Source organism: Dipodomys merriami, unplaced genomic scaffold, assembly GCF_024711535.1.
Source record: "Dipodomys merriami isolate MVZ:Mamm:240054 unplaced genomic scaffold, mDipMer1.0.p SCAF_10, whole genome shotgun sequence".
NCBI classification, from domain to species: domain Eukaryota; kingdom Metazoa; phylum Chordata; class Mammalia; order Rodentia; family Heteromyidae; genus Dipodomys; species Dipodomys merriami.
This window is the reverse complement of record NW_027202271.1, coordinates 27,270,334-27,277,960: the sequence shown is the minus strand read 5'-3', so window position 1 is coordinate 27,277,960 and position 7,627 is coordinate 27,270,334.

The following is a 7,627-nucleotide window of genomic DNA, read 5'->3' as shown; positions in this document are numbered from 1 at the left end:
TAACAATATGCAGCACTGAAAGTGTAGTGATGGGAGGAGGCTCCATAGGACAACTGATGGTGGACTCTGGCTTTCCAAATGCATCAGAAGAGCCTGAGGTGAGCATGAGTTTTCCAAGCTCAGACCATTTTTGGTATGTCTTCCTGCTACAATGAGTTATAGCACCCTGTCTAGCAAGTATTTCCTTGGGCCAACAGTGAACTACTGGATCATACACATAAACACTGACAATTCTCAAGGACAGTGTCACCAAAGTCATAAGAAAGACATATTATATATATATATATATATATATATATATATATGTTTTTATTGTGAAAATACTGTACAGAGGGGTTATAGTTACATGAGCAAGGTAATGAGTACATTTCTTATCCAGTATTGTTGCCTCCTCCTTTGTTTTTCCCCTACCATCTCATCCTTCCCACCTCCACAACTACACCCCCTGTCCCTTCTCCCCCCTCCCAAATTGTAAAGTTCATTTTTCGACATAGTGTCTTGTATATCTCATTATTGCAATGGGTCAATCTGTATCCCTATTTAAACATTTTGCTTTTTCCCTTACCCTCCCCAAATTATACCAGCATCAAATACAATGAAAACAGGGGTTATACCATGGGTCAGGGACAGACAAAGCAACAAAAAATCACATGGTACCTTATAAATATGTTAGAAATAATAGCAAGGAAGAAAAAACCACTTGTGTCCCTATCTTGGGGTTCATTTCACTTAACATCATCTTAGCTTTTCTGCTTGTCTCAGACATATACTAGTTATTGCAAATAAGGGAAACCTATGTTTCTTTGGGCCTGGCTTACTTCACTTAATATAATTTTTTCCAAGTCTTTCCATTTCCTAACAAATGGGGCAATGTCATTCTTTCTGATGGAAGCATAGAATTCCATTGTGTATATATACCACATTTTCTGGGTTGGTTCCATATCTTAGCTATGGTAAATAATGCTACAGTAAACAGTCATACTGGTAGCTTTAGTGTGGTCTTGTTTGTGATCGTTTGGGTAAATGCTCAGAAGTGGAATTGCTGGGTCATAGGGGAGCTCTATGTGGAGTCTTTTGAGGAACCTCCACAGTGCTTTCCAAAGTGGTTGAACAAGTTTACACTCCCACGAACAATTCAGTAGGGTTCCCTTTTGGCCACATCCCCTCTAGTATGTGTTGTTATTAGATTTCTTGATTATAGCCATTCTAACTGGGGTGAGATGGAATCTCAATGTTGTTTGGATTTGCATTTCTTTTATGGCTAGAGGTTGAACATCTATTTCTTCATGTGTCTATTAGCCATTCTCATTTTCTCTTCAGAGAAGTTTCTCTGAAAGTCTTTAGCCCACTTATTTATTGGGCAGTTGTTTCTTTGAGGATGTGTTGTTGGGGGATTTAATTTTTTGAGTTTCAGGTATATTTTAGGTATGAGACCCTTATCCATTGTATGGCTAGTGAAGATCTTCTCCCAATCTGTAGGCTTTCTATTGATCTTGCTAGCTATGTCTTTTGCCATGCAGAAATTCTGCAGTTTCATGCAATCCTACTTGTCCAACCTTTCTTTGATTTGTTGTGCTTCTGAGTCTTTATTAAGAAAATCTCGGCCTGTGCCAAGGAGCCCCAGAGTTTCTCTTGTTTCTTCTTGTAATGTTTTCAGGATGTCTACTTTGACTTTGAGGTCTTTGATCCATTTGGTGTTGATTCTAGTGCAGGGTGATATATATATATATACATATAGATCTAGCTTTAGTTTCTACAGGTGTTTAACCAATTTTGCCAGCACTATTTACTGAAGAGGTTGTCTAAGAAAGACATATTTTCTAAACATCCTTTTGGAGTCATACAAATGCTGTTATTCTTTTCTTTACCCTATCTCTATCTAACTTTTATTATAAAAGATGTTCTCTCAGGCCTGATGGAAATTTGAAGAGGTGTCAGTAGTTTAAACTTTTAATCCATTTGTTCTTCTGCTCCCCTTCGTGAGCATTCTAGAAAGGAGGGATGTGCAGTTGTCCATGAAAGGATGGTTTCATTCTTTTTGTTACAGTGTCTTTCTCCTCTACGAGGCCTGGTGTTCCTTAACATATTCTAAATTTCTCAAGCAGGTAGGTCATTGATAAATAAATGTCCAGTTAACTGATGAAGACTGCCATGATATGTACACTTACATCACTCACTCATGAGTTTAGTAATGAACTTGAATAACCAAATAGAATCAAGTATGGAGTCTTCTTTTTGGCACAAGTTAGTTTCTGTACTAAATGACCAGTTACCATAACAATATTGTCTACGAGGAGCCATTAAGTAGCCGTTAAAATAGAATTGGTATATATAATGGCCAGAAGAGGGCAGAGTCCCTGTGGTAATATGACCCAGGACAGATGGATTGGTCTACTGCAAAAAGATTTGTGAGCAAGTGACACTGCCTGGGAAAGTCAGCAGTAATTGCAAAAAATAGTCTAATGCAAGGGGTAGAGGAACAAACCCTCTAGACAATGATAGGACAAGAGATTCATTTGTTTTGTTTCCTTTTGAAAGCCTGCTTACTTTACAAAAGTCACCATCTATGAATTTACTCCTTCATCAAACACTATTGCTTACCTACTATGTGTAAGGTATTGTGTATGGGATTAGCAATACAACCATGAACATAATACGTGTGAGTTTATAAACCAGTAAGAGCTATAAAAATTAAATGAACTATAGAAATTATATGTATATAGTATGTTATATATGATAATTTTATATTATTTATACTATATTATAATTATATATACTATATTTTATATAGTATATTACATATACTATATCATGGATTATGAAAAAAACTACAAAAAATAAAATGCATTAAGAACTACTTTATGTTGGAGGAGACGTAGGTAATATGTGCTAGTTGAAAGATGAAAAATTGGTGAGGAAATTTGGGAATAAATGTATTCCAGGTAGGAAGGATAGTTTGGATTAAGGCCCTGAGTTCAGGAGGAGGTTGAGTTGTTCCAAGAATAACAAAGGTGATGGCACCATACCATATTGAGAGGTTAATGAGAAGAGACCAATTTGGAGAGATGGGGAGGGTTGTGAGGGCCTTTTAAGCCATGCTAAAGAGTCTGCATATTCTTATATGAGCTACAGGGGGGAGGGTGTTAAAGGATTGTGTGTGTGTGTGTGTGTGTGTGTGTGTGTGTGTGTGTGTGTGTGTGTGTATGTGTGTGTGTTAGTCAGTACTGGGGCTTGAACTCAGGGCCTGGGTGCTTTCCCTGAGTTTTTGTGCTCAAGGTTAGTACTCTATCACCTGAACTGCAGTTCCACTTTTAGTTTTTGGTGGTTATTTGGAGCTAAGAGTCCCACAGTCTTTCTTTCTCAGGCCAGCTTCAAACCATAAGCCTCAGAACCTCACCTCTTGAGTAGCTAGGATTGCACTGGTGCCTGGCATGTTAGAGAACTTTTATGCAGAGGAATAACACTGTCTCATCCATGCTTTAGACAATCATTGGCTGCAGAATGGAGAATGAACTGGAGGCCAGCCCAGAGGGAACGAAGGAGGTCAGCTAAGAGGCTGTGCAAGTGGCACTGCCTGAGAAAGTGAGCGTCTGGGAGAGAGAGAATGGGGTTTGTGCTCTGATGCAAATAACAGGTATGGAGAACTAGATAGATTAGATGGATTTGAAGATAGACTGGATAGGCTTGGTAATTGGATGTTGAGTGAGGTTGTCAAATGTTTTTGACTGGTTTCTTTCATGAATTGTTGGGGGAAATCCAAGGAAAATCAGGCTGGAGACGTGAACATAGAGAGTGAGGAGTAGAAAGTCAAGAGGTCAGCTTTGGACACATTAATTGTGAGATATCTGTGAAATGCACAAATGGGGTATTCCAAGATGAAGCTCTGGAATGAATACCAATTAAGAGATACAACTGTGGACCATCTGCTTTCCAAACAGTATCTTAAACCATGAGAGTGAATGAACTTACAGACAGGAGAAGAAAAGAAGGACGATGTGCTATGATTACATCAGGAAAATGATAACAAAGACAGGGATCACATTACATTTAATATCTAGACTTATGTGAACTGAGGGGATGAAAGACCTTTCAGAAATAAATTCCATGGGTAGTCACCTAACCTTTACTAAACACCGCTGTGTTAGCTTCTTTTTGCTGCTGTAACAAATCATCATAAACTCACTGGTTTAAAAATCACACATATGGGCACAAGTAACAAGCGAACTTTGGGAGCCCAGAAGATGGGAGCAAAATTGACAAATAAGACTACAAATTAGAGTTTGTACACAGCAAAAGTAACCATCACCAGAGCCATGAGACCACCCATGAAATTGTAGAAAGTCTTTGCCAGCTGTTTAACAGAAAAAGAATTAAAATCCAGAATAATAGAAAGAGCTAAAAAAAAATTAACCAGCAAGAGAACAAATAATCTAATTAATAAATGGGCAAGCAAGTTAAACAAGATTACCTAGGATTACTTAGGAGGAGACAAAGAAGTAGAGAGGGAATACCAAAATAATAGAGGGTGGCTGGACACTGGTCGCTCACACCTATAATCTTAGCTACTCAGGAGGTGGATATCTGAGGAGTATGGTTTGAAGTGAGCCCAGTCAGAAAAGTATGTGAGACTCTTATCTCCAATTAACCACAAAATGCCAGAAATACGGTTGTGGTTCAAGTGGTAGAACACTAGCCTTGGGCCAAAAGGGCTCAGGGACAGGGCCCAGGCCCTGAATTCAAACTCCAGTACTGGCAAAAGGAAGTAAGGAAGGAAGGAAGGAAGGAAGGAAGGAAGGAAGGAAGGAAGGAAGGAAGGATGGAAGGAAGGAAGGAAGGAGCATCCTCTTTACATTCTGAAGGAACAAAATAGATTGTTTGCAAATATGAAAACAGAACAAAGAAATTTGTTGAAATTGTTTTTTGAAAGAGGAGGAAGGAGGAGAGAGAGAGCAATAGAGGAGGTGAGATTTATCAGAATATTATAAACATTTGAGGAAACGAAACAGTGAAATCCCCCTATGTATCACTTAAGCAATCTTATAAAAACCATGCTAATTCCCCAAACATATTCTCTTGATTTTTATGGAGGTCAGAAGTCTATTCAGCTAAAATCAAGGGTCAAGCAGGCTGTGTCTCCTTTGAGGGCTCTTTTTTGTTTCAGGCTTCCAGAAGCGGTTTATAGACATAGCTTGTGATCTGCTTTCATTTTCCTCATACTGCAGTACCCTAACACTCTTGACTCCCTCCTGCATTTCTATGAGCCCCCTTGTGATTACACTGGGCCCACCTGCATCACCCAGCAAGCACAACCTCTCCATCTTAGTCTGCCCAGTAGCAACTCTAGTCCCAGCTTGCCCTGTAACACATAGTCACAAGCTCTGTGTACTAGGATACAAATACCTTGGGCACCATTATTTTGCCTTCCATACTTTAAAAGTACATTTTTCATTCTCCTCACGGGAAGAGTACATAATGCTGTGGAGGCTCTGGACGAAAGTTCTTTCTGGTAGTAGAAAAAAGTACCACTTACTTCAATGGTGAGACATATTTACAAGTCTCCATGTGCATGTGTATGTGCATTTAAACTATACTTTCAATTGAATAAGGAAAGGAAACTAGAAAAAATTATTTATTAGGGACTTGTTTATGCTTTCATTGTTAATTAATATTTGAGTGTTAATTACTATTTGAGTGAAGCTACTTGGGAGTTATTGTTATCTCTTAGCCATGTCAGGCTGGGAAGAGAGTACAGTTGTAGAGCCATGCACAAAGCATTGGTTTGATCCCAAGCATAAGCAAATGGTGCCACACCTGTACCATGGAGTACTACTCAGGACTAAAACAGTGATAAAGAAGAGATGGATGCAACCATGTGGATGAATTCCTAATGCACCAGGCTAAGAGAAGGAATCAGAACTCAAAAAGGATGGAAAATAGGTCAGCAGTTGTCAGTGACCAGGGACAAGGGACAACACTGACTGCACTGTGACATGGACATTTGGAGGTGATAGAACTGTCTGTGAATTATCATAGTCAAGTGACTATAGGCATTTGCTTAAACTCATAAAACTGTACTGTAGAAGGGATCGATTTTTTTTTTACTTTATGTAAACCTATACTAATTTTCTTTAAAAAAACACACACACAAATTCTTTAAGCTTTTTCCCCCAGAAAGTTCTCATCCTGAGATTATATTTTTAGATATATTAATTCTTCTACTATTTGTAAAGACAGAACAGTTATACTTTTGTATCTGTAAGTTGCAGGTACTTTACAAGCAGTCTCTAAGTAGCAGCCACACCATAAGCAGAGCAATGAGCCAGGATCAAGAAATGAGATGGGGACACTCACCAAGCAGTGATTAGTTTTGTGATTTTGAGATAGCACTGATGTTCTTTGGGACTCACGTGACTTATCCTCAAAAGGCAATAAGGCTTGATCAAACTTGTCTCCTGGAGTGAACATTGAGAGCAAATGAAAAATGCACACTGAAGTGTTTCTCAAAATGAAGAGCTCCCTTCATCCTAAGGTATAAAAATTCTTTCTTCACATTGTCATGACTTACTCTTTAGTGATCCTTGACTCTGCTTGGCGGCAAAGTAAGCACTATGTAAGGAGTGATTAGGGTTGTAGCAGGAGTGTGGCCTCACACGCATGAAACTAGACAGATCAGAGCCCATATAGATGGTTTCAGCTATCCAGTTAACAATTGACAAAGCAGAGTTTAAAGGTGGAACTAGACAAATCAGAGCTTACATAGATGTCCTCAGCTACCCAGCTACAAATGACAAAGCAGAGATAGAATGCTTGTGTGGTCTTGTTCCTGAACCGTGGTTTTAGTCTGTCATTCTTCCCTCAGAGATGTTTTTATTTATAGACACCATGTCCAAGTTGGACTATGATAACTATATACAGAGAACTGTATTGTGTGTAGATGTAGATATTATATGTGCACATAAAATATATGAGTAAGTTAAAGACCTAACTCACTATACCTTTTTGATCAATACAGATATAAAGGATACAGAAAAGGGCAGAACAAATGGAATAAGTAATTTTATTATTTGACTGATATAAATTGTAGTCAGGCAGACAAGGGTCTGATTATTTACCCATAATGTGGGTAAAACAAAGATAAGATCTTAGTTTGACATCTATTTTTCCTTAAGGGACTTAATACACTTTCTTCAAGTAACCATTCATTTTCAGTTGAAGCTATGAATTTGTATCTTAGGACCACTTCAAGATATGCCCTGTAATTTCTAATATGTATCTGTGGTCATTTAAGTCTAAATATTTTGTAATTTTTAATGTTTATTCCTCTTAAACTCACAAACTGTCTGAAGGTGAAGTTGATCAAAATGTAAATCAAAATGTTTCCCCCTTTCTATATTATTATTGTTGCTATCTAAAGATAAAGTGGCTTTTAAAATGTAAACTACACGATTTCAAATCTTTGAAAAAATTTTGAGCTGTTCTTTGCGACCTGGTATGTGGTCAGTTTTAAGCAATGTTCCACAAATGCTTGACTGAATGCATGGTGTAAGCTTCCTCTGTCTTCTGTTACAACTTCTGGAAAACTGTGGCATCTTTTCTGTAGATTTTGAAGTCATTGAAAGTCCTATTC